The following is a 27,545-nucleotide window of genomic DNA, read 5'->3' as shown; positions in this document are numbered from 1 at the left end:
TCTGTGCGTAATCCCAGCACGCACCACCTCCAGAAGTTCATCGAACATGGTGACCGACAAACGAAAGGCGGCAGCAAAACGGTCCGGGTACTGCCTCAGGTCCGCGTACTGGGAGTGAAACATCCCAATACGATCCCACCGCTCCACCAGCGGATGCACCCAGTACCTCCTAGTCCTCCTCCTCCTCCTCCTGACCGGCCCAGGACTATCGCTAGCCCTAGATTGGTCACTAGAAAAGTAGCCAGACACATCCTCTGGCAGCCCAGCAGAAAGCCTAGATAGACGCATCTGCAACCAGGTAGAGAAAATATCATCTCGCGACGACATCTCTCCAGCTCCAGTAGTGTCACGTACACCCAGGAAGAACCAGAAGCAGAATGAAGAACAGGCCTCATTAGCAGCTATTTATAACACCTGCTAGTAGGCTGCAGCATGATTACTTCGAAAATAAAAGTTCCGGCCAGTCTATAGAGATTCATGGGCATTTTGATGTGCACGGCGAAAAATGTGCGAAAAAGTCCCGCAAAACTAAGTTCCGGCCATGCTGATTCATGCGCTTTTTTATGTGCACGGCGAAAAATGTGCGAAAAAGTCCCGCAAAATCAAGTTCCGGCCGTGCTAAGATTCATGCGCATTTTGATGTGCACGGCGATTTTACTCCGGTCAGACGGGCGTTTTGCTGCGACGATAAACGCGGCTAGGTGCAGATTTTTCCGGCGATTTTTCGCCTCCGGTCACGCGATTTGCGCATGCGCATCCGTCATGCGATGCGCAAATCGCGCGAAAAAACGCCCGTCTGACTAAGGCCTGATAAAGTAAACTCTACATTAAATGTCACCTGTCTAACTCAGAAATTCGTGCAGAGCTGCCTTAAAAATAGTAAAATACGTAGACAAATCTCCAGGTACAGATGGAATACACCCTTTGATTCTAAGAGAATTATGTAATATGATAGTCCATTATTTCTAATATTTAAGGACTCTATAGTGATGGGGTCTGTTCTACTGGATTTTAATATAACAAATGTGGTGTTCATATTTAAAGAGCAATGACTAAATGAACCTGGAAACTATAGGCTGGTAAGTATAACTTCTATTGTGGGTAAAATGTTTGAAGAGTTTCTAAGACATGCTATTCTGAAGTATCTAAATGAAAATTATTCTAGGTATAATTCCATATTGTAATGAGGATTTGGTCCTGTCAAAGTTCCAGACTGGATGGGGAAGAGTCATTAGATGTCATACGAGGGGGTGCCCAAAAGAAACAGGAATTATTTTCTGGTGTGTGGGGCCTTACTAATACAGGTTTCTGTTGCTAGGTGAATGTCTGTGGAACCCTTCTGAGGAGGTATACCAGCTGACGTTGTTGTGGAAGGTTGTGTTTGCCTCCAGTTATTTTTTTCAATTAGTTGTTTGCTTTTTCATCTACATCTGATGGAAGAACTAATCACCTGTTTATCCACACAGAGCTGAGTATTAAACGATTTTTGACAAAAAACGGCATGACACCCTTGCCTTACCCTCCAAAATCACCTTATCACGCTCTGTGCAACTTTTTTTTTACAAGTGCTTCAAACAGTGGAAAGGGAAACAAAAAATTTCACATTTGTACGTTGTTTGTATTAAATGGCCGTCACTAAAACAGGGAAAAAGTGAAACATTCATTGAAAAAAGCCAACTGTATCCGAATACACCCTTCCTCAACAACATCAGCCGATGTACCACTTCAGAAGGGTTCTGCAAACATTCACAATTCAGCAATAGACGCCTGGACTAGTAATGCACCACAAAGATTCTTGTATATCTCAATATTTTGCAAAGAGTTTGATACAAAAGGTTGGTACATAAAATGAGAATGCTTGGTCTGCAGGAAGATGTGTGTAAATGGGTATTGTTCTTCCTTATTTGCATAATATCTCCCTTATTTGCATATTACCCAGAGGAGTATGAAGGGCCTTAATAAGTCTCCTCACTCACTCACCTTCTAGGTGCTCTCCCTGAGGGATCGTTCAGATAAGCATTGTTTTTGCACTGTTAGCAGTGCGCAGAAGCGTTCACATGAGAGAATATTAGGCGAGCTGAATCAGCACACCTAACAAAAATAGGACATGCGAATGCAAACTCGCATGTTGGCTCTGAGGTGTGCGCAAAGATAGACATGTCCTATCTTTGCTGTGTGCTTTCCATAGGCTCCTATGCCTTTAAAGCACGCAGCATGCACCTTGGATCGTGTGAACAGGCTATTTCAAGTAGCTTGAAGTAGCCTGTTCACGCGATCTTTACAGCACTATAGCTGCGATCTTTTCTCGTGGCTATAGTGCGCTAAAACAGCACTCGTCTGACTGAGCCTTAAGGCGAAAAGATAGCATTCCTAAATGGGTACGTAACTGGCTTCTTACCCTGTTCTACAAAAATTAGGAAGTGTTTTGTAATGGAGACAAGATTAAGTAATTTTATGTAATTTTGGTTCTCATCAAAAACAGGGAAGAATTTAAAAACTGCTGAAAAAAATGAAAATTTCAGTATTTTTCGTATTTAAACTACTTCTTTCACTGTATTTGTTACAATATTTCAACTCTGTTTGGGAATTAAAGTACTTCCCTCCTTGTATTTGTTATAATTTTTTATATTTTATATCACATCTGCATATACAATTACAATTGTATATATCTCCAAACATGTTATGTTATGACCTGACAAACAGTGATTTACACTGATCTTTTTGCTCTTCTTCATATTCTGTTTGACATGCAAATTTTAAAATAAAGTTGTGAATTGTTTCTATGCCAGAAGTCTGGTGTTAAAAAGTTGCAAATTTCGCTCATTTGTGCTATTTTACATTCAATGGATTCAATAAATGGCCAAGCGTTGCCTGTGATTGGCTGAGCGCTGTGACCAATCACATGCAGTGCTCAGCTGTCATTCAATGAATGGCTGAGTCCTGACTGTGATTGGCTGAGTGCTCAGCTAATCAAATACAGCCCTTTCAGCAGGTGGAGATTTTGAATCCCCGCCTGCTGAAAGATAATCAGAGCAGTGACGGGACCCAAGCTGCACAAAAAAAGGAAATGTACAGCAGCACTCAGAAAAACCCTTTCAGGGGGAGGTGGGAGCAAGATGCCAGTCACAAGAGAGTCAGAGCCTCCATACTCTACATGTAGTCCAAAGTAATATAAACGTGGCAGCATACAGGGATATAGTAAAATCTAAGTAGTCTTTATTTTTCCATGGTCATTCCATAAAAGAGAGAGCAGGCTACGTTTCGGCCCATAAAGGATCTTTTTACACACACGGACAACACTTATATAACACCCCACAAGGGAACACCAGCAAATCCCAGCCAAGTACACACCCACATTAATCAAAGCATAACATTAACCAGGTGCATATACACAATATACTATCATATATGAACATATATTGTACCGGTGCGGGACATGAAGACTCCTTTGTTTCCAGGATGTACCGTGGTGTCCCCATCAAGCCACTGCACATGCATGGAAAAGCACAAACATCGTGGTATCTACCAACAAGGAGTTCACGCAATGTCTGCGCATGCTCCGTAACCATAGAAGCGACAATGCTAAATAGAGCTCACAGGCGATTTCGCGGCCAAGTCACGTGACAAAAGACAATCACATGACAATCACATGGTGGGCAGGACATAGGAGAGAAACATATATATATATATACACCGAAAAGCATAATATAATAAACAAAATACACAATAATTATGAAAAATAATCAAAAATAGACAAATTTATACCATATCACAAATAATAAATTCTTTTTTAAGGAAAAAGTAAAATCAGAAGAAAAAACAAAGGGATTCTTTAAAATATCATAGTTCATGACTGCTTGAAAAACTAAGAAAAAAAAAGGCGGGGGGGGGGGGGGGGGGGGAACACCAAAGCAGAGGAGACATCAGTCCAAACCGGAGCAATCAACTAGAAAAAAGCATGTCCTGTCCAAAAAAGAGTGATTAGTAGAGGGATTACGCCCAGATTTATCAGTGGAACCAGAGCCCACCGAGGAGAAAGTGAAGCATGTATGTTGTCGAGGGCATCACAAGGTCTAGATGCAGTTGATCATTATTAGAGATGAGCGAACACCAAAATGTTCGGGTGTTCGTTATTCGTAACGAACTTCCCGTGATGCTCGAGGGTTCGTTTCGAACAACGAACCCCATTGAAGTCAATGGGCGACCGGAACATTTTTGTATTTCGCCGATGCTCGCTAAGGTTTTCATGTGTGAAAATCTGGGCAATTCAGGAAAGTGATGGGAATGACACAGTGACGGATAGGGCAGGCGAGGGGCTACATGGTGGGCTGCATCTCAAGTTCACAGGTCCCACTATTAAGCCACAATAGCGGCAAGAGTGCCCCCCCCCCCCCACTGTCAGCATAAAGATCGTCCTCCTCTGGCACAGCTGTAACAGCTGTAGCAGAGAAGAACGATGTTTGCCCATTGAATTCAATGGAGCGGCAATACAGCCGACTCCACTGAATGCAATGGGCTGCCGGCGATCGCAGGATGAATGGTCGGAAAGGGGTTAAATATATAACCCCTTTCCTGCAATTCATCCAGAAATGTGTTACACTAAAAATATATACCGGCGTATAAGGCGACCGGGCGTATAAGACGACCCCCCAACTGTCACCTTATACGCCGGTAATACAGTGGAGCAAAGAATAAAAAGCATTACTTACGTTTTTAGATGATCTGCGGCGCTCCTGCAGGCTGTCACTCCCTCCTGGTCCACGGCAGAGTATTGCTTTCTCCACGAAAGACTTTAAATCCCTGCCTCCAGAAGCACACGTGCCTTCAGCCAATCACAGCCAATGACAATGATGTCATTGAATGGCTGTGATTGGCTGTGTTTCTGGAGGCGGGGATTTCAAGGCTTGAAATCCCCGCCTCCAGAAACACAGCCAATCACAGCCATTCAATGACATCATTGTCATTGGCTGTGATTGGCTGAAGGCACATGTGCTTCTGGAGGCAGGGATTTAAAGTCTTTCGTGGAGAAAGCTTGTCTGCCGTGGACCAGGAGGGAGTGACAGCCTGCAGGAGCGCCGCAGATCATCTAAAAACGTAAGTAATGCTTTTTATTCTTTGCTCCACTGTATTACCGGCGTATAAGGTGACAGTTGGGGGGTCGTCTTATACGCCCGGTCGCCTTATACGCCGGTATATATTTTTAGTGTAACACATTTCTGGATGAATTGCAGGAAAGGGGTTATATATTTAACCCCTTTCCGACCATTCATCCTGCGATCGCCGGCAGCCCATTGCATTCAGTGGAGTCGGCTGTATTGCCGGTTCCATTGAATTCAATGGGCAAACATCGTTCTTCTCTGCTACAGCTGTTACAGCTGTGCCAGAGAAGAAGGATTTGTCTTCTATATGTTCTCAATGGGGTCAGCGCTGCTGCCGCTGGCCCCATTGAGCGCATATAGAATGCATCCATAGCGAGCAGCGGGAGGGGCAGATTTCAATACTCGGGTGACACCTTATCTCCCCAGCCACTCACAGCAGGGGGGTGGTATAGGGCTTAAACGTTGCAGGGGGAAGTTGTAATGCCTTCCCTGTCTTTATATTGGCCAAAAAAAAGCGCTAACGTCTCAGGGAAGAAAGTTTAATTTACCAGAACACCGCATGGTGTTCGTTACGAATAACGAACATCCCGAACACCCTAATATTCGCACGAATAGCAAGCTCGGACGAACGCGTTCGCTCATCTCTAATCATTATGTTACAGAATCTGGTTGGTCCCCTGGTTGCTGCGTCTTTGCCCTGTCACTGCTTGAGTTCATCCTCCCCAATAACTACTTTGTTTTTTGGGGGGTGTACTACAAGCAGCGGCAGAGTACCGCCATGGGCAGTAATGTCACACCGACGTATGCTAACATGGTCATGCGTAAATTTGAGGAGGATTACGTGTATTTGTCACCTTTTTGGTCGAGAGTCAGTACCTGGCAACTATACATCGATGACATTTTCCTGATATGGGAAGAAAGTATTACAGAGCTCCTCTCATTTCATCAATCTCTTAACGCTATCTGTCCAAAGATACAAATAACTGTTTGCCATTTTATTATCAAAAAAGATGGAAGATTGGGGGGCGTGGCCTAACCACCATAGCTGGAGGACGCACTAAAGAGAGCTCGCCGGAGATTCACACAAAACTGTGTTTTCCAACACAACCTCCGCTTACCCAAAGCTCTCTGATCCACCATAAGACCTCCTGGAGGCAGAGAGACCCGTCGGAGACCCTGCAGAAACCGTGGGGCAACTTAGAAGTGCCACCGCGGAAGAGGCCTAGCAGACCACATATAATATGTGGACTCCTCTCCTTCAACGACACACAAGCAATACTGACAGCCTCTAGAGATAGAGACCAAATGAAACATCAAGAAACCAATATCCAACTGTATCAAGACTTGGCGCCTTCCACTCTCGCTAAAAGAAGACAGATGAAACCCCTTCTCGAGGTGCTCAGAGCAAAAAATCTACAATGCACATAGCTGTTCCCATTTGGACTGGTGATTCTCAAAGATGGCAAACGCATCACCATCCACACACCAGCAGACTTAGAGAGGGTCTGGAAGGTGCTAAATATAGAGCCTATCCAAATCCCCTCAGGGATGCCTCTTGGAGAAAAAGAAGAAATAAAGAAAACAGAGAAACAGACGCCTTGGAAAGAGGTGTCACGCTCTAGGTCGCCCAAAAATAGAAGAACCAGAGCCAGGCTTGACTTTCAACAATCACGACTCACAGAGACTCCCACTCGACAAGAACAGTAAGGTTCGCACATGATGAAGGAACATAGTCCAGTATTGAATTCGACCTAACTCAACACCAGCTGGCAGCTGAACGAACATTCAACTCACAACCTGCTGGACGATCTTGTTCACTCCTGAACAACATACTCTTTCCCTCCATTTCTTTTTCTGGACTTGTTTTTACAGCTAGAGACTTCCGGGCCGCACCAGCAGCGGGACTTGATCCTCCGTCTTGGAGAGAAGACGCAGCTCTAGAAATGGCCTTAAAGGGGTTGTCTCGCGGCAGCAAGTGGGGTTATACACTTCTGTATGGCCGTATTAATTCACTTTGTAATGTACATCGTGCATTAAATATGAGCCATACAGAAGTTATTCGCTTACCCACTCCGTTGCTGGCGTTCCCGTCTCCATGGCTCCGTCTAATTTCGGTGTCTTCTGGCGTTTTTAGACGCACTTGCGCAGTCCGTGCTTCTGCCTGGTGAATGGGGCCCATGGGAGAAGACCCGCGGTGCACCGTGGGAGAAGACCAGCGGCGCCATCTTTAAAAGAAGAAAAGAAGAAGCTGCAGAACGCTGATGCAGGTAAGCGAAATGCTATTTTAAAAAAACTAACCAATGCTTTCTTTTTAACAGGGCAGAATGCGGGGGTAAGTGGAAAAAAAAAAATTTCGATTTCGCCGCGGGACAACCCCTTTAAGCAACAATTGATAAGTACTAATGTGCATGTATATCTGTTTGTTGTAGCCAACAGGTCTCCCCTGACGGCCGGCCCGCTTCTCCCGCCGGCTCGGCCGGGCGGCTTGGGCTCACACGTGGGGGTTCTCATACTCCCCCCCGCGGTGGGCCTGACCCTGCAACTGGTCCGCGGCGGGACGGCGACCTGGACGTAGGGTTGACGTGTCCAATTAACCATCAAGACACGCCTGTGCCCCTCCCCCCCTCATATGTGGGGGCAACAGAGAGGCACATGAGGTATATCCTTTAAGTTTATTAGTTGAGCTGTTTAGCTGTAATGTTCCAGAAAGTTTAGAACACAGATATAACCATATAAGAAACTTATATGCCATGTCAATTCAAAAAGTTAATTGTAATTGCTCATTGCTTTAAGTAGGGCACACTCTACTCAGAACAAACCACACTCCCAAAACCACTGACATAACCATTGTCAGATTGCGAAGTGCTTCACCAACTTCTGGACTTCGCTCCAGAAGATCATTACAAGCCACTGTTTTCCCCCTCACTTAACCCCCAAACCTAACCCTACCCAATCCCAGAGAACATCCAAAACATCTACGAATTTAACACTAATACGAAACTCATTAACACAATCCCAAATGGCTGACGAACTTATAATTACCACCTAAGGCCGCCTGCAGACGAGCGGGTCGGATCCGGTGGCGAGAATTCTCGCCGCGGGACCCGGCCCGAGTGCCTGCAGAGACGAGCACGTACTCACCTGCGCCCGGCGGCCCCGGCTCTTTCATGTGACGGCTGCCGGAGCCGGCGGCTGCGAGCCCCGCACAAAAATAGGACATGCCGCGGTTTGTTTGCCGCGCGACATTTCGCACGGCTAAACCGCGTCCGTCTGCATAGGAGTGCGTATTGTAATGCACTCCTATGCAGGCTTTAAGCGGCGGAAATGCCGCGGGAAATCCCGCCGCGGGATTTCCGCCTGTGTGCAGGCGGCCTTAAACACAAAAGGACTACACTCACCTCAAAAGAGGAGCCGAGTAATGTGGCTACTAAAAAAGTTAAAAGCATCATTAGTTTTTCTTCAAGAGACACACTTTAAGGGCGGGAAAACGCCAAACAATCACCCATCGAGCGCATCTAAAGGGGTCGCCATAGCACTCCACTCATCAGTCCCATTCATCCTAGAGAACAAACTAGCAGACACGGAGGGAAGAATGCTCTTCATCAAGGGCAAGATACACTCAGAGATAATCACTTTAGTTAATTTATATGCACCCAACAAAAATCAGATCCCTTGGTTATTAGATGCATTAAATAAACTAAAATTTTTCGCAGAAGGCAAAATAATATTAGGAACTGACCTCAACCTTACTTTAAATCCTACCCTTGACTCATCCTCTGGGAAATCCCAGATACCTCAAAAAGCGAGGAAAAAATTGTTAAGCGCATTTCAAGAGATTCAGGTCATTGACATATGGAGAACCCTCAATCCATCAACCAAAGACTACTCCTTTTACTCGCAGGTACATAGATCACACCAAAGAATAGACTACCTTCTCATCACTTCATCTTTAATACATCAAACAAGAAATCCAAGTATTGGAAACATAACAGTTTCTGATCATGCACCAGTAACAGCACAAATTGCTCTAAAGGGCTCTGTGCGTAAAAACTGGAGCTGGAGATTGAACGAGTCACTTATAGAAAATCAAGAAACGGTTGAAACCATATCCAACAATCTAGAACTTTTCTTCAAAGAAAACATACAGACCCCAGAAAAACAACCACTAGTATGGGAGACCCATAAGGCGTATATTAGAGGCTTATTCATAGCCCTAGGCGCAGCTCAGAAAAAACGTAATCAAAAAGAAATTGATGTTCTAATTTCACAAATCTCTTCTCTAGAACAAATGTCAAAACAGAAAAAAGCACAAGAGGCCCAAACAAAACTGACAGAACTTAGAGAAAAACTGAAAGACATGCTCAATACTCAATAATAAATTCACAAAATCCCTGCTTTATTTCAAACATCAACTCTACTCACATGGCAATAAAGGTGGCAGACTCATGACCTCATTAATTAAAAAAGCCAGGAGCAAAACACATGTATCTAGCATTGTGGATTGTCAGGGAAACATACATCACAACCCCACCAAAATAGCGCAGACTTTTCAGGAATTCTACGAAGAACTATATAACCTTAATAAACAGGATAACCACAAAAATGACGATTAAAAAAAAAACAAAACGGAGGAATTGCTGTCCTCACTAACTCTCCCTTGTCTGAACTGCGACGAGGCCTATGAATTAATAAAACCAGTTTCTATTGAGGAATTGACACTAGTTTTAAATAGCTTTCCATTACACAAAAGCCCAGGCCCCGATGGCCTCCACCTGGCTTATTATAAAAAATTCCTAAAAATATTGCTACCACAATTGGTCTCTACATTTAACGCTTTACTGAAGGGAGCACAACTGCCAAAACAAGCTCAAGAAGCTTTTATCACATTAATACACAAAGAGGGAAAAGACCCCCTATTATGCGGCAGATATAGACCTATATCCCTATTAAATCTAGATATCAAACTATGGGCTAAACTACTCTCCAGTAGAATTAACACAATTATCCCAAATTTAATTAACAAAGAACAATCAGGATTTGTAGCAGGCCGCGAGGGAAAAGACAACTCAATTCGCCTCCTGCATATCATAAGATATGCTCAATATAAAAAAAATCCCTCTATTATTTTTAGGAATTGATGCTGAAAAAGCATTTGACCGAGTGGATTGGTCTTCCATGCAGGCTGTGCTAGACAAATTTAAATTCCCACCTATATTAATCCAAGCAATATTTACTTTGTATTCCAACCCGAACGCGAAAATTAAAGTCAACGATATATTCTCCCCGCCCTTCCTAATTACAAACGGCACAAGGCAGGGCTGCCCCCTCTCCCCCACCCTTTTCATTCTTACACTAGAAATACTTTTACAAATGGTTAGACAGAGCAACGACATCAAGGGCCTAGAACTAAACCACTACTCAATTAAAACAGTAGCTTTCGCAGACGACATACTCTTCATCTTAACAAACCCAGAGAAAAGTCTCAACAAAATCAACAAAATACTACAAATATACAGCTCAATCTCAAACTTTAAAGTAAACACCTCGAAATCCACTGTATTAAACATTACTCTCCCGCCATCAACTGCAAAAAAACTTCAACAATCTTCACCCTTTAGCTGGGTCGAAACCCACATCGAATATCTGGGGATTTACATTACAAAAAACCTTGAAAATCTGTATAACAAAAATTTTGCCCCCCTCTTAGAAGAAATAGCAGCACTTCTACGAACATACGACCTGCCACTCCTCACCTGGTTTGGCAGAAAAAACCTGATTCAAACATACATCGTTCCAAAAATTTTATACAAACTACAAATGTTACCGATCCTTTTACCAAACTCTTTCTTTAAATGTATCAAGTCAATATTTTCTAGATTTCTATGGAACAACAGAAGACCCCGACTATCTCATAGACTTTTAGTTCAGAGGAGGGAAAGCGAAGGCATCAACCTCTCAGATATGTCACAATATTACAAAGCAATTCAACTTAACAGATGGCTAGAACTCGTCAAACCCTCAAAAACCCAATTGTATGCTCACTAGCGTAAGCATCATACGGAACAGCTTTTTTGAGGGACCTATGGTACCCCTCACGCAAAATCTACAAAAAAGCTTCTTGTGATCTTCTCTTGAGCGGAGCATGCGAAACTTGGGACTCTCTACAAGGAAAGATAGCCCCCCACCCATCCCCCATAGCACCTTTAACTCTCATTCCAGAGTATTTAGGCACAAAATTAGACAAGCATACTGAACAACTGTGGCACAACTTTGGAAAACTTACTATAGCAGATCTATGGTCCCACCGAGCCATCAAAGGCGCACAGCTCATGGAAAAATTGCTAACACTGACATCATGCCCTCACCTCAACCAATTACAAGTCCTACATCTAACTAAAACTCCCAACAAATTCAATAAAACACGCCCGCTCACGGATTTTGAGCGAATTGTCGCAGCCCAAAATGCCCATAATAGAAAACTAGCACCCATCAAAAGAAAATCCATTGCACACCAAGACACAGCTAGACCAGCATACATCAGGTCCTGGGAAACGGAGCTCAAAATAAAATTGTCGGATAAAGAGGTGAAGTTAATATTGAGCAACTCGCACGGACACTCTAGGTGCATTAGATTACAAGAAAGCCACTACAAACTCATTACTCGCTGGTATAAAACCCCAGAGTGGCTTTATGCCTATAAACTCTCAAACTCCAACTTGTGTTGGCGATGTAACGATCACATAGGCTCTCTGGTACATATCTGGTGGTCCTGTCCGCGAATAAGGCCCTTCTGGAAACAAATTGAAACTAAAATACGAGAAGTGGCTTGCAGATCATTCAAACTTCTACCAGAGTACATATTCTTAGCCAAACCATCCGTAGAATATAAGCCTTCAAAAACAAATCTGATCACACACCTCATAACGGCAGCAAAAGCTTTAATACCCCTAGCATGGCTCCAACCACAGGCACCCACCTTTACTCAATGGATAGCAAAGGTAAATGAAATCCGTCGATTTGAGGAATTAACAAGCTGGTCATGCAGGACTCAGGAACAATTTAGGAAAACATGGGATCATTGGTGTAGTAACTCCCCCACACCCCATTAATAAGCCCACAAAGAAAAAGGGCATAAACTCTCTCATTTCAATGAACCTAAAAATTTCTAACCACAACTTCACTTCCCAATAGAACTCTATATATCAACATTGGTGTATCATGTTTCTCAGATGTTTTACGTTATATGTAAGCTAGAGATGTTTCTACCCCCTCTCCCTCACCCTCCCACCCCCTACCCTCCTCTCCTAACCTATATAAAAAAATTACATTGTTTGCTTAATATTGTTCAACTACTACCTTTTATTTGCAACATGTCTATGTAACTTTTCACTGTTGAACTTGCAAATTCTTCTTTTTGAATAAATAAAGAATAATAAAAAAAAAGATGGGAGATTGTCCACAGAGCTTTACATCAAACCTACTGATAGAAACAGTATCTTGCACTTCAGTAGTAACCATCCTAAACCTATGTTGCGCTCCTTGCCTTGGAACCAATTGCTCCTGGTAAGGTGGGTGACAGATAGCAAATATGTTGGTGCCAGACTCACCAAAATCGGTGATGGATTCCTGTCTAGGGGCTATCCCAAGCCCCTTATTGAGGGTGCAATCACTAAGGTTCAACTAGGTGATAGGAACAGACTGTTGATACCTAAAGTTGAGGGCCCTGGTAGAATTCTGTTTGTTTCCACATGTGATCCATACAGCAACAAGATTTCTAGGATCATCAAAAAACATTGGTCTGTGTTATCCAATGGTTGTGCAAATGTTCCAAAATTCAGTAGTAGTCCTATTATGTCATATAAAAGAAACAGGAATTTGAGAGACCAGCTTGTAAGACCTCTGTTTGAGACAAAAGATATGGTACATCAAGGTACACTTGCACCTGCTAAAAAATGCAATTTTGCATGCTGTAACTGCTCTTGTTGCAGCAACATCATCAAAGGTGATACTTTCCGTCACCCTTGTACAGGTGCTCGCTATACAATTAAAGGCAGATATACATGTTTGTCCTCCTATGTGATATACATGATTACCTATCCTTGTGGACTGATGTATATAGGAGAGACAACCATGGAGGTACGCTCACGTATAACTAAACATAAGTCCACTATTCGTACTGGAAATAAAGAACTCCCAGACCCTAAACATTTTCCATTTTCCATAGTGTAAGCCAACTCCGATACCGTGTCATTGATCATGTACCCCCACTACTAAGAGGTGGTGATCGAGTATCCATCCTTAAAAATGGATTTATAATTAAAATACTTTGACACCTAACGGATTGAGCTTGGATAACCACTATATGCTGTAGTGGTGCAGTACACAGAAAGGCCTGTAGAGGGCTGCAGACAGGACTTCTGGTGCGAGGGTTAATACAAAGGGGTGGAGCAGGAGCTAGAAAAGGGCCAGTTCCTGCCAGAATCAAGAGGGAGAGAGGACCAGCGCAACAGAGCTGAGCTGCTTCAGGCTAGTGGCCTAGCAAAGGCCACAGTCCGACAGAGACGACAACCCTGGACTCACCCACACTGAGAGAGGACCAGTGCAGCAGAGCGGAGCTGCTGCAGGCTGGTGGCCTAGCAAAGGCCAGAGTCCGACAGGGACGACAACTCTGGACTCATACCTGAGAGACAGCTCAGGGGAGCTGAAGGGGACGACAACCCTAACCTCAAGCACCCAGGTGGGGTGCTTATATGGACTTTGTTTTTCGTTGTATGCTGTTTGCTTTGAAATAAAGTCTGGCAGGAGTCAAAGATAAAGAAATCCACGTCTCTGGAGTTTTTTTTACATGTGTGGTGCGCCCTTTTCATATAAGAGAGGTCAGCGATCCCGAGGCGAGTGACCCCAACTTGCCACAATGCCCTTTCTATGATTAATCCTGGTAGGTGTACCTTTCTTACCTTTCTTTTCTTTTTCGCCTTTTCTTCTTTTTTGTTTTTCTTGTTCTCCTTTTAATCTTTCTTCTCTCTTTCTCCTTTCTTGTTGCTATTCCTTTTATGATTTGCCCCTCCTTGTTTTATGTTTTTACCATGCTTCTTGTGTTTGCTTTTTCTAGCTGATTGCTTTGGTTTGGACTGATGTCCCTTCTGCTTCGGTGTCCCCCCCCCCTTTTTTTCTTGGTTTTTCAAGCAGTCATCAACTACGGTATGGTATTTTAAAGAATCCCTTTGTTTTTCTTCCGATTTTACTTTTTCCTTAAAAAAGAATTTATTATTTGTGTTATGGTATAAATTTGTCTATTTTGGATTATTTTTTATTATTATTGTGTATTTCGTTTATTATATTATGCTTTTTGATGTATATCTGTTTCTTTCCTATGTCCTGCCCGCCGTGACGATCATGTGATTATCCTTTGTCACATGACTTGGCCGCGTGATCGCCGTGTCTTCATGTACCGCTCTGGTACAATATATGTTCATATATGATAGTATATTGAGTATATGCACCTGAATAATGTTATGCTTTGATTATTGTGGGTGTGCACTTGGCTGGGATTTGTGGTTGTTCCCTTGTGGGGTGTTATACAAGTGTTGTCCGTGTGTGTAGAGGGTAGCTTGAAAAAGGCCCTTTATGTGCCGAAACATAGCCTGCTCTCTCTTTCATGGAATGACCATAGAACAATAAAGACTACTTAGATTTTACTATATCCTTCTTTGCTGCCACTTTTCTATTACTTGGGACTACGTATACAGTATGGAGGCTCTGACTCTCTTGTGACTGGCATCTTGCTTCCACCTCCCCCTGAAAGGGTTTTTCTGAGTGCTGCTGTACTTTTCCTTTTTTTGTGCAGCTTGGGTCCCGTCGCTGCTCTGATTATCTTTCAGCAGGCGGGGATTCAAAACCACCTGCCGAAATGGCTGTATCTGATTGGCTGAGCACTCAGCCAATCACAGGCAGCTCTCAGCTATTCATTGAATGACAGCTGAGCACTGCATGTGATTGGTCACAGCGCTCAGCCAATCACAGGCAACGCTTGGCCATTTATTGAATCCATTGAATGTAAAATAGCACAAATGAGCGAAATTTGCAACTTTTTAACACCAGACTTCTGGCATAAATTAATTCACAACTTTATTTTAAAATTTGCATGTCAAACAGAATATGAAGAAGAACAAAAAGATCAGTGTAAATTACTATTTGTCAGGTCATAACATAACACGTTTGGAGATATATACAATTGTAATTGTATATGCAGATGTGAAATAAAATATAAAAAATTATAACAAATACAAGGAGGGAAGTACTTTAATTCCCAAATAGAATTGAAAAATTGTAACAAATACAGTGAAAGAAGTAGCCTAAGATGAGCGAGCACCAAAATGCTCGGGTGCTCGTTACTCGGGACGGAATTTTCGCGATGCTCGAGGGTTCGTTTCGAGTAACGAACCCTATTGAAGTCAATGGGCGACCCGAGCATTTTTGTATATCGCCGATGCTCGCTAAGGTTTCCATTTGTGAAAATCTGGGCAATTCAAGAAAGTAATGGGAACGACACAGAAACGGATAGGGCAGGCGAGGGGCTACATGTTGGGCTGCATCTCAAGTTCCCAGGTCCCACTATTAAGCCACAATAGCGGCAAGAGTGGGCCCCCCCCTCCCAACAATTTTTACTTCTGAAAAGCCCTCATTTGCAATGCATACCTTAGCTAAGCACCACACTACCTCCAACAAAGCACAATCACTGCCTGCATGACACTCTGCTGCCACTTCTCCTGGGTTACATGCAGCCCAACCCCCCCCCCCTGCACGACCCAGTGTCTACAGCGCCCACCAAATTGTCCCTGCGCAGCCTTCAGCTGCCCTCATGCCACACCACCCTCATGTCTATTTATAAGTGCGTCTGCCATGAGGAGGAACTGCAGGCACACACTGCAGAGGGTTGGCACGGCTAGGCAGCGACCCTCTTTAAAAGGGCGATAGCCCACAATGCTGTACAGAAGCAATGAGAAATCCAATCCTTTGCCACCTCCATCTGGAGCTGCACACGTGGGCATAGCAATGGGGAACCTATGTGCCACACACTATTCATTCTGTCAAGGTGTCTGCATGCCCCAGTCAGACCGCGTTTTTTTATAAATAGTCACAGGCAGGTACAACTCCGCAATGGGAATTCCATGTGCACCCACAGCATGGGTGGCTCCCTGGAACCCACCGGCTGTACATAAATGTATCCCATTGCAGTGCCCTGGACAGCAGAGCTAACGTCAGATTAAACTGGGGTTCTTTATAAGTAGACACATGCAGTTACAACTCCCTGTGGACCCACAGCATGGGTGGGTGCCAGGAAGCCACCGGCGGTACATAAATATATCCCATTGCATTGCCCATCACAGCTGAGGTAATGTCATGTTAAATGCAGGTGGGCTTCGGCCCACACTGCATGCCCCAGTCAGACTGGGGTTCTTTAGAAGTGGACACATGCAGTTACAACTCCGTGTGGACCGACAGCATGGGTGGCTCCCTGGAACCCACCGGCGGTACATAAATATATCCCATTGCATTGCCCATCACAGCTGAGGTAATGTCATGTTAAATGCAGGTGGGCTTCGGCCCACACTGCATGCCCCAATCAGACTGGGGTTCTTTAGAAGTGGACACATGCAGTTACAACTCCGTGTGGACCGACAGCATGGGTGGGTGCCAGGAAGCCACCGGCGGTACATAAATATATCCCATTGCACTGCCCAGCACAGCTGATGTAACGTCAGCTTTAATGCAGGTGGGCAAAAAATTAATTTGATTACACTGCAGGCGAGGACCCCAAAAAATTGGTGTACCAACAGTACTAATGTACGTCAGAAAAATTGCCCATGCCCAACCAAGAGGGCAGGTGAAACCCATTAATCGCTTTGGTTAATGTGGCTTAATTTGTAACTAGGCCTGGAGGCAGCCCATTAAAAATAAAAATTGGTTCAGGTGAAAGTTTCAACGCTTTAATGAGCATTGAAACGTATAAAAATTGTTTACAAAAATTATATGACTGAGCCTTGTGGGCCTAAGAAAAATTGACCGATCGGCGTGATTACGTGAGGTTTCAGGAGGAGGAGCAGGAGGAGGAGGATGCATATAATACACAGATTGATGAAGCTAAAAGGTCCCCATTTTTTATGGTGATAGAGAAAGATGCTTCCATCCGCGGGTGCAGCCTACGTATTGTTTAGGTATCGCTGCTGTCCGCTGGTGGAGAAGAAAAGTCTGGGGAAATCCAGGCTTTGTTCATCTTTATGAGTGTAAGCCTGTCGGCACTGTCGGTTGACAGGCGGGTACGATTGTCCGTGATGATTCCCCCAGCCGCACTAAACACCCTCTCTGACAAGACGCTAGCCGCAGGACAAGCAAGCACCTCCAGGGCATAGAGCGCGAGTTCAGGCCACGTGTCCAGCTGCGACACCCAGTAGTTGTAGGGGGCAGAGGCGTCACGGAGGATGGTCGTGCGATCGGCTACGTACTCCCTCACCATCCTTTTACAGTGCTCCCGCCGACTCAGCCTTGACTGGGGAGCGGTGACACAGTCTTGCTGGGGAGCCAGAAAGCTGTCAAAGGCCTTAGAGAGTGTTCCCCTGCCTGTGCTGTACATGCTGCCTGATCCCCGCGCCTCCCCTGCTACCTGGCCCTCGGAACTGCGCCTCCTGCCACTAGCGCTGTCGGATGGGAATTTTACCATCAGCTTGTCTGCCAGGGTCCTGTGGTATAGCATCACTTTCGAACCCCTTTCCTCTTCGGGTATGAGAGTGGAAAGGTTCTCCTTATACCGTGGGTCGAGCAGTGTGTACACCCAGTAATCCGTAGTGGCCAGAATGCGTGTAACGCAAGGGTCACGAGAAAGGCATCCTAACATGAAGTCAGCCATGTGTGCCAGGGTACCTGTACGCAACACATGGCTGTCCTCACTAGGAAGATCACTTTCAGGATCCTCCTCCTCCTCCTCAGGCCATACATGCTGAAAGGATGACAGGCAAGCAGCATGGGTACCCTCAGCAGTGGGCCAAGCTGTCTCTTCCCCCTCCTCCTCATGCTCCTCCACCTCCTCCTCAACGTGCTGAGATATAGACAGGAGGGTGCTCTGACTATCCAGCGTCATACTGTCTTCCCCCGTCTCCGTTTCCAAGCGCAAAATGTCTGCCTTTATGCTTTGCAGGGAACTTCTCAAGAGGCATAGCAGAGGAATGGTGACGCTAATGATTGCAGCATCGCCCCTCACCATATGGGTAGACTCCTCAAAGTTTCCAAGGACCTGGCAGATGTCTGCCAACCAGGGCCACTCTTCTGTAAAGGATTGAGGAGGCTGACTCCCACTGCGCCGCCCATGTTGGAGTTGGTATTCCACTATAGCTCTACGCTGCTCATAGAGCCTGGCCAACATGTGGAGCGTAGAGTTCCACCGTGTGGGCACGTCGCACAGCAGTTGGTGCACTGGCAGATTAAACCGATGTTGCAGGGTGCGCAGGGTGGCAGCATCCGTGTGGGACTTGTGGAAATGTGCGCAGAGCCGGCGCACCTTTCCGAGCAGGTCTGACAAGCGTGGGTAGCTTTTCAGAAAGCGCTGAACCACCAAATTAAAGACGTGGGCCAGGCATGGCACGTGCGTGAGGCTGCCGAGCTGCAGAGCCGCCACCAGGTTACGGCCGTTGTCACACACGACCATGCCCGGTTGGAGGCTCAGCGGCGAAAGTCAGCGGTCGGTCTGCTCTGTCAGACCCTGCAGCAGTTCGTGGGCCATGTGCCTCTTCTCTCCTAAGCTGAGTAGTTTCAGCACGGCCTGCTGACGCTTGCCCACCGCTGTGCTGCCACGCCGCGCGACACCGACTGCTGGCGACGTGCTGCTGCTGACACATCTTGATTGCGAGACAGAGGTTGCGTAGGAGGAGGAGGAGGAGGAGGAGGGTGGTTTAGTGGAGGAAGCATACACCGCCGCAGATACCACCACTGAGCTGGGGCCCAAAATTCTGGGGGTGGGTAGGACGTGAGCGGTCCCAGGCTCTGACTCTGTCCCAGCCTCCACTAAATTCACCCAATGTGCCGTCAGGGAGATATAGTGGCCCTGCCCGCCTGTGCTTGTCCACGTGTCCGTTGTTAAGTGGACCTTGGCAGTAACCGCGTTGGTGAGGGCGCGTACAATGTTGCGGGAGACGTGGTCATGCAGGGCTGGGACGGCACATCGGGAAAAGTAGTGGCGACTGGGAACCGAGTAGTGCGGGGCCGCCGCCGCCATCATGCTTTTGAAAGCTTCCGTTACCACAAGCGTATACAGCAGCATCTCCAGGCTGATCAATTTGGCTATGTGCACGTTTAACGCTTGAGCGTGCGGGTGCGTGGCGGCGTAGTTGCGCTTGCGCTCAAACACTTGCGCTAGCGACGGCTGGACGCTGCGCTGAGAGACATTGGGGGATGGGGCCGAGGACAGCGGAGGTGAGGATGTGGGTGCAGGCCAGGAGACGGTAGTGCCTGTGTCCTGAGAGGGGGGTTGGATCTCAGTGGCAGGTTGGGGCACAGGGGGAGATGCAGTGGTGCAAACCGGAGGCGGTGAATGGCCTTCGTCCCACCTTGTGGGGTGCTTGGCCATCATATGTCTGCGCATGCTGGTGGTGGTGAGGCTGGTGGTGGTGGCTCCCCGACTGATCTTGGCGCGACAAAGGTTGCACACCACTGTTCGTGGGTCGTCTGCACTCTCAGTGAAAAACTGCCAGACCTTTGAGCACCTCGGCCTCTGCAGGGTGGCATGGCGCGAGGGGGCGCTTTGGGAAACAGTTGGTGGATTATTCGGTCTGGCCCTGCCTCTACCCCTGGCCTCCGCACTGGCTCTTCCAACCTGCCCTGCTGCTGCACTTGCCTCTCCCTCTGAAGACCTGTCCTCAGTAGGCTTAGCAAACCAGGTGGGGTCAGTCACCTCATCGTCCTGCTGCTCTTCCTCCGAATCCTCTGTGCGCTCCTCCCTCGGACTTACTCCAATTACTACTACCTGAGTGATAGACAACTGTGTCTCATCGTCATTGTCCTCCTAACTCATTGAAAACTCTTGAGACAGTTGCCGGAAGTCCCCAGCCTCATCCCCCGGACCCCGGGAACTTTCCAAAGGTTGGGCATCGGTCACGACAAACTCCTCCGGTGGGAGAGGAACCATTGCTGCCCATTCTGGGCAGGGGCCCGGGAACAGTTCCTGGGAGTCTGCCTGCTCCTCAGAATGTGTCATTGTAATGGAGTAAGGAGGCTGGGAGGAAGGAGGAGCAGCAGCCAGAGGATTCAGAGTTGCAGCAGTGGACGGCGCAGAACTCTGGGTGGTCGATAGATTGCTGGATGCACTTTCTGCCATCCACGACAGGACCTGCTCACGCTGCTCATTTTCTAATAAAGGTCTACCGCGTGGACCCATTAATTGTGAGATGAATGTGGGGACGCCAGAAATGTGCCTTTCTCCTAATCCCGCAGCAGTCGGCTGCGATACACCTGGATCAGGAGCTCGGCCTGTGCCCACACCCTGACTTGGGCCTCCGCGTCCTCGCCCGCGTCCACGTCCTCTAGGCCTAGCCCTACCCCTCAGCATGGTGTATTACCAGTAGTGCAGAAACAGAATGCTGTAATTAAATGTGCCGCTTATTGGCCTGTGGTTGGAGGCTGACTTCGCTTACGGAACGCACAGCAGAGCCAGGAAAGAATTTTGCGCATGCCCGCTGTAACACTTAGCTGGCTGCATATTAATTAGGACTACTACCCCCAGCAGAGACACAGTACAGTCAGGACGGTGACAGGCCGCCCAAATATATTTTTTTTCCCCAAATTTGTTTGGAAAGGTACACTGCCTATATACACTAAATATGTCTTCTGTCCCTGCCTCACCACTACTGGCCCTGGACAATGTAAAATTACTGCAGGACGCAATGCTCTGCATGGCCAATATACAAAAAAAAAAAATGTGCAACACTGCAAAAAGCAGCCTCCACACTACTGCACATGGTTAGATGTGGCCCTAAGAAGGACCGTTGGGGTTCTTGAAGCCTAAAATAACTCCTAACGCTCTCCCTATAGCAGGGAGAGCGTTACCCCCAGCAGAGACACAGTACAGTCAGGACGGTGACAGGCAGCCCAAATATATTTTTTTTCCCCCAATCTTTTTAGAAAAGCCCATTGCCTATATAGACAGTATAGGTCTTTCACGTTTTTCACTGTCCCTGCCTCAGCACTACTGGCCCTATACTATGTAAAATTACTGCAGACTAAGGACGCAATGCTCTGCACGGCCGATATACAAAAAAAAAAAGGTGCAACACTGCAAAAAGCAGCTTCAACAGTACTGCACACGGTCAGATGTGGCCCTAAGAAGGACCGTTGGGGTTCTTGAAGCCTAAAATCACTCCTAACACTCTCCCTATAGCAGCTCCAGCATCAGCAGCACTTTCCCTGAGCTATGTCAGAATGCTTCTGTGGCGAGCCGCGGGAGGGGCCGATTTATATACTCGGGTGACACCTGATCTCGCCAGCCACTCACTGCAGGGGGGTGGCATAGGGCTTGAAGGTCGCAGGGGGAAGTTGTAATGCCTTCCCTGTCTTTCTATTGACCAGAAAAGTGCGCTAACGTCTCAGAGATGAAAGTGAAAGTAACTCGAACATCGCGTGGTGCTCGCCTCTAGTAACGAGCATCTCGAACACGCTAATACTCGAACGAGCATCAAGCTCGGACGAGTACGTTCGCTCATCTCTACCTAAATACGAAAAATATTGAAATTTTTATTTTTTTCAGCAGTTTTTGAATTCTTCCCTCTTCCTGATAAGAACCAAACTTGCCTTTTCAATGTCATTTTTATGTTCAACACACAAGATTACATAAAATTACTTAATCTTGTCTCCATTACAAAAGACTTTCTAATTTTTGTAGAAAACCGCGTGAACTCCTCGTTGGTATATACTGCGATGTTTGTGCTTCTCCATGCATGTGCAGTGGCTTGATGGGGACGCCGCAGTATATCCTGGAAGCAGAGGAGTCTTCATGTCCCGCTCCAGTACAATATATGTTCATATATGATAGTATATTGTGTATATGCACCTGATTAATGTTATGCTTTGATTAATGTGGGTGTGTACTTGGCTGGGATTTTTGGGTGTTCTCTTATGGGGTGTTATATAAGTGTTGTCCATGTAGATTTTACTATATCCCTGTATGCTACCACTTTTCTATTACTTGGGACCCAAGCTGCTAGACACATCTGAGCCCTGGCAGCAGTGGAGAGGTATTTATTTTTTAATTTTCTTTAGATAGGAATGAATTTCATGGAAGGGTTTATATTTAAAGCCCTTCCCTAAAAATCACTGCAGGGGTGCCGGCATCGCGATCATCTGCGACAGCTGTTGCAGGGGATTCTTTACTCCCCGCGTGGATGAAGAAATCCTTTGCTACAGCTGGGACAGCTGTGGCCGGGGATTCTTTAACCGCTGCGGAGATGAAGAAATCTTCTGCCACAGCTGTCACAGCTGTGGCAGGGGATTCTTTGCTCCCTGTGGGGAGTCCCCTTGTCATTAAACACTATGACAGTGCTGTCTAGGCAATATTGACATGCACCATGGACCTATGCTGCACGCATGTCCTATGTTTTGCAGGTACGTGCTTTTGCATGCCTATAAAACACAGACATGTGAACATACCATAGGGAACCAATGGTTTTAATAGACGCGTGGTTTTGTGTGCACCTATATACGCACACACACACGCTTGTCTGAAAGCACCCTAAGTTTTAATTGTTCAGGATCTTGTTATTATTGCACCTATGTCCATTTGTAGTTTGCTCTATTACCTTTATTTTGACATAATGCAGTTATAGATGTAGTTATTCCAAGATAAACCTTATAGCACAATATTTGGGTGATACATCATCATAGTTGGAATGGTGATAAAAAAAATGGATAAATGGAGAAAAATTATTGAAAAAAAGTTAAGGCCACAGACTGACTTATGTAATTAACACCTATTTCAATGTTCTTGGCCAAGTTTATATGTGAATTTTATATACTTTTTACTCTCAATCATTTGTTGTAAAAGCAAGATGAGAGTATAAAATCGAAACAAGGTATTCTGTTTTACAACACAGGAATGATCCTACTGTGAAAATACTGTACTTCCACAGTTATTCTAGCTGAGTATGTCTTAGTTTTAGAATGCCATAGCTTCCTGGTCAGAAAATTGCTGTGTTCTTTAAACCCCTGTTTGACCTTGCCTTTAGGCTTTCTAAAACTTTGTCATTTTTAGTTGACATTTAAACTGTAGAATTGTATAGAGACCATTTATTTTAGTAAAAATATATTATTTACCATAAAATCACCTATGAATTGCATATGTGATAAAATAGGAGTTTACTTTCTACAAAAGTTCTATGACTTGTATGTTCTAATTGTTTGCTGTTCATTAGGGTGCTTTTAGATGTGGTAGAAAAATGCGCCACTGACAAATCTTCCCCAAAATATGCATGTCTTACATGCAGATTTTGAAGCAAAATTGCAAACTATCTGTGTCAATATCTATATGTAAAATGTTTATTTTGGTGCAGATTTCTCCACCACATGTGAAAGCACCCTAAACACTGTACACTGTATAGATGAAAACAACTTAAAATGGGTTGCAAGCATTTTTATTATTATTTATTTTTAAAGTGCTATAAATTCTAAAATGAATGAAGAATAGGTTTAAACTACATTCTACGACATATAAGCTGCAAATTCTACTACATATATAAGCATGTTACATACATAAAACAGAAACAGTAATCCTCCACAAAAAAATGACTAACAAATTGATACAGAAGGAGAAGTACCATGCCCACAAGGGTTTACAGTGTACAGAGGAAGGGGGAGAAAACAATAGGTGAGAGTAGAAGGTACACACTCTGTGATGGCAGCAGGGTTACTGTAGATTGTAGGTTTTTCTGAAGAGGAGGGTTTTCAGATTCCTTTTGAAGCTTTCCAAGACGGTGAAAAGCCTGATGAGTTGAGGTAGCGAGTTCTAAAGTATAGATTTTACGGAAGAAATCCTGGAGATAATTATGTGAGGTGCACACTAAGTGCAGCGTCCGAGGAGCCGGCCTCAGCCTAGGAAACAGTGGGTGTAGAGTAGTTTACTTGTTACGGTGGCTCTACCCCCTCCCACCCGAAGGATAACCAGGGACTTGTCCAAGGGGCGTGGGCAGACTATATTAAATAGGGAAACCCACAAGTGGATTACCCGAGTCCTTCTTGTCACTCGTGACGCCACCGTTCCTTCCTCCACACTGATCTCTCCGGAGAATAAATAAGAGTCCACACACGGGGTAGAATTCAAAAGGCCAAACTGGGAACAGTTGGTAAAGCTGTTTACTGAGAAACCTGAAATAACAATTCACAGCAGTCCTCTTTACATCCACTGGGAAAAATAATGAGGGTTCAGAACACGTGAAGCGACAGGGAGGAAACACAGCAGTAACAGGGTGACTTACACAGGCCTAATTAACTGTGGTTCCCTGGTCCCAGACACTGACTCTTGAGAAACTTCACCAACACTCTACCGGTCCACTCTCATTGATCTTTGCAACCTTTTTAACGCACACTGCACGGGGTGCACACTTCACTTGTACTCAACAGAAAAAGTGGAAGGAGAAGAAAGGGTTCACAGCCTAAGGAATATCCGCTCAGCCTCTTCCATCTTTTCTAGTACTTAGACTGAAGGTGCCTCTCCACAAACTAAACGCAACAGCAACCCACTTTCATGCGCCTTGCATCCACATATATAAAACAAGATCACATGACATGCAAATAGATACTTTCCCAGACATAACCCAGACAGTAACCCATTCAGTGCTGCAAAGGTGCAATACGCATCATATTCATACACATAGAAGACAGTGGAAAAACACAGAAACACAAGACTACATAGACCATCCAGAAACTTCCAGAACACAGGTGTACATTAACTTCTGTACACTACATAAGGAAGAGTAGAGGAGAAGGCCTTGTGAGGAGCAGAAGTTGCGAGTGGAAAGGTATTAGGTGATTTGGTCATAGATGTATGGGTGTAACATGTTGTGGACAGTCTTGTATGTTATTGATGATTTGAAATGGATTTTTTGGGTGATAGGCAGCCAGTGAAGAAATTTGCAGAGGGAAGAGGCAGGAGTGTAATGGGGGAGCGGTGGGAAAGAGAGGTAAATTTGCCAGCAGCACATCACCCCATGAAAATATGGATGTGCTGCTGCCAATAATTAAAGTGTATGTGCCTAAATGGTTACACTAACAATCAGCTGTTTGAATTGCCGAGCGCTGCTTCAGTCCATAGCAGTAACAGCACCATACATTATAGCAGGTGTGCCATGTATAGCAGCTCAATCCCATTCACTTGAATGGGACTGAGTCATGTGACTGATGAACATGACATCACATACTTTAGAACAGGCCAGGGTGCTCATGGGAGCTAATTGGTGAGGATTCCAAGCATCGACTCCCACCAATAAACTATGCTGAGGATAGATTATCAATAGTTTAGTCCTGCAAAACCCCTTTAACATTGATAGATATTATAATATAAACATGTTTACTATTTATAAAGTGGATGAATATATCTCAAAACTCTATTTTATCTAATGTTTAATTCTGTGACATTACATTTCAAAGGATTTTAATCACTACATGTTTTTTGGAAGTAAAAATGTAAGAATCAGGCCTAACATAGCATATTGCTACTTGAAATTCTAATGGCGACATCCGCTGCATGAATTTCATTAAATTGTGTTTTAATGTCTCTCTCCTTGCTAGATATTGTAATAACCTCTTTCCTGACCTATAGGACTGTACGATCCCATGTAATTTTAAATTTCTCTTCACTATTTCAAAAAGTGATAGACAGTCTGTGACATTGTCTTCATTTCTCAAGTATTCAACTTTTGGTGAGACAGTGTAAAATTAAACACAGCTATGGATTAATGTTTAGGACACTGCATGTGACAGTGATCCTTAAACTTAGACATGAGACAGCAAGGCAAATTAATAAGAGAAATTGACAGTCATTTATACATGCCAGCATTATCAGGCATCTCTGCAAACCTGCCAGTAAAAGGTCACATCTCTTCTGCCACCAGGAGATGCAGCAGCTTTGCTAAATGATATTTATTTTCAGACCTCATCTCATTCAGGAAGAAGGCGCCGTGTATTTTTCACGATACATCTGTGTTTTGGAAAACCTATCTACTGTAACTGAAAAGGAGATCAATGTCACTAAGAAAGTGATAAGCTGTTGATAGAATTACAACTACCTGTCACCATATTTCTAACAGCAACAAAGGGCAAATCAATTACCTTTTTAATTTTAAGAAAAAAAGCTATTGCTTTAAGATTATATCCGAATGATAATTGGTAATTTAACCAAAAAATATTCTCTGATTTCGTTGAAATAGGAGAATAGTGCAACAGTACAGCAGGAAAGAAAATGCATAAGCCCAAGTGCAAACAAAATCCAAACACATTGTGAGAGGATAATTGTATAATGTATGTTTCTTTGTTTTTGTAACAAAGTGTTGGCTAGCTTACTTTACACTTCCCAAAATATTCACACAGATGTAAATGAAATTCAGTCACATTGAAAACATAAAAAATACAAGGCATGGAGAGTCACAAATAAGGGAAGATAAATCAATCCTCTAGTTTATTGAGCAAAGTATCTAAAAAATTGAATAATGTACAGAAAAAAACAGTAATAGTGTATAGACATATGTAGAAACTCAAGTATTATGTACTGCATATAAGCAGTTATCGTAATCACAGTTATCAATATTCATGGTTGTTGGTTAGGTTTAAAGGGCTTGTTTGGGACTTTGGACATTTTTTCTATGACCTATCCTCAGGATTTAATATACCATAAGGTCATGTACAAAAACAACAAACATATACTGGATGGATGTCTCAAGTTGTTCTTAAAGGGAACTTGCCATCAGGATTTTCGGTCTGAAACTGCAAACACCGAGAATGCTTACATCCATGTTTAACACACCATGAACATATCTTTGTGTGAAATAGAAAGGCTTGCTGAATGGCTCACCGAGAGGCTCGCCTGAAAGTTCGTCTAGGTATTTGCTTGATGCAAACGATGCAGTGCTGATACCTTGCGGATCTTGTGGCACTTAATTGGCAAGCAAGCAGCCTTTTACCCACTCATACACAAGGAGAAGCTTCAGTCAAATCTAGTAAAAGGCATTTTCCCCCTCACTCAGGGGTGAGCTCTCAATGGACAATACCCCACCACAGCATGTAACTGCTCAGTGCACAATGGATCTTAAACTATCCATCCAGAAAGACATTCATCAGGCCTTCCCCTCATTAGAGACAGAAATAGTTTTAATCAGTAATTGTACTTCCCATATGGAAAATAAAATGGAGTAGCTG

Source organism: Eleutherodactylus coqui, chromosome 1 (assembly GCF_035609145.1).
Source record: "Eleutherodactylus coqui strain aEleCoq1 chromosome 1, aEleCoq1.hap1, whole genome shotgun sequence".
NCBI lineage: Eukaryota > Metazoa > Chordata > Amphibia > Anura > Eleutherodactylidae > Eleutherodactylus > Eleutherodactylus coqui.
This window is presented reverse-complemented; position numbering follows the sequence as displayed.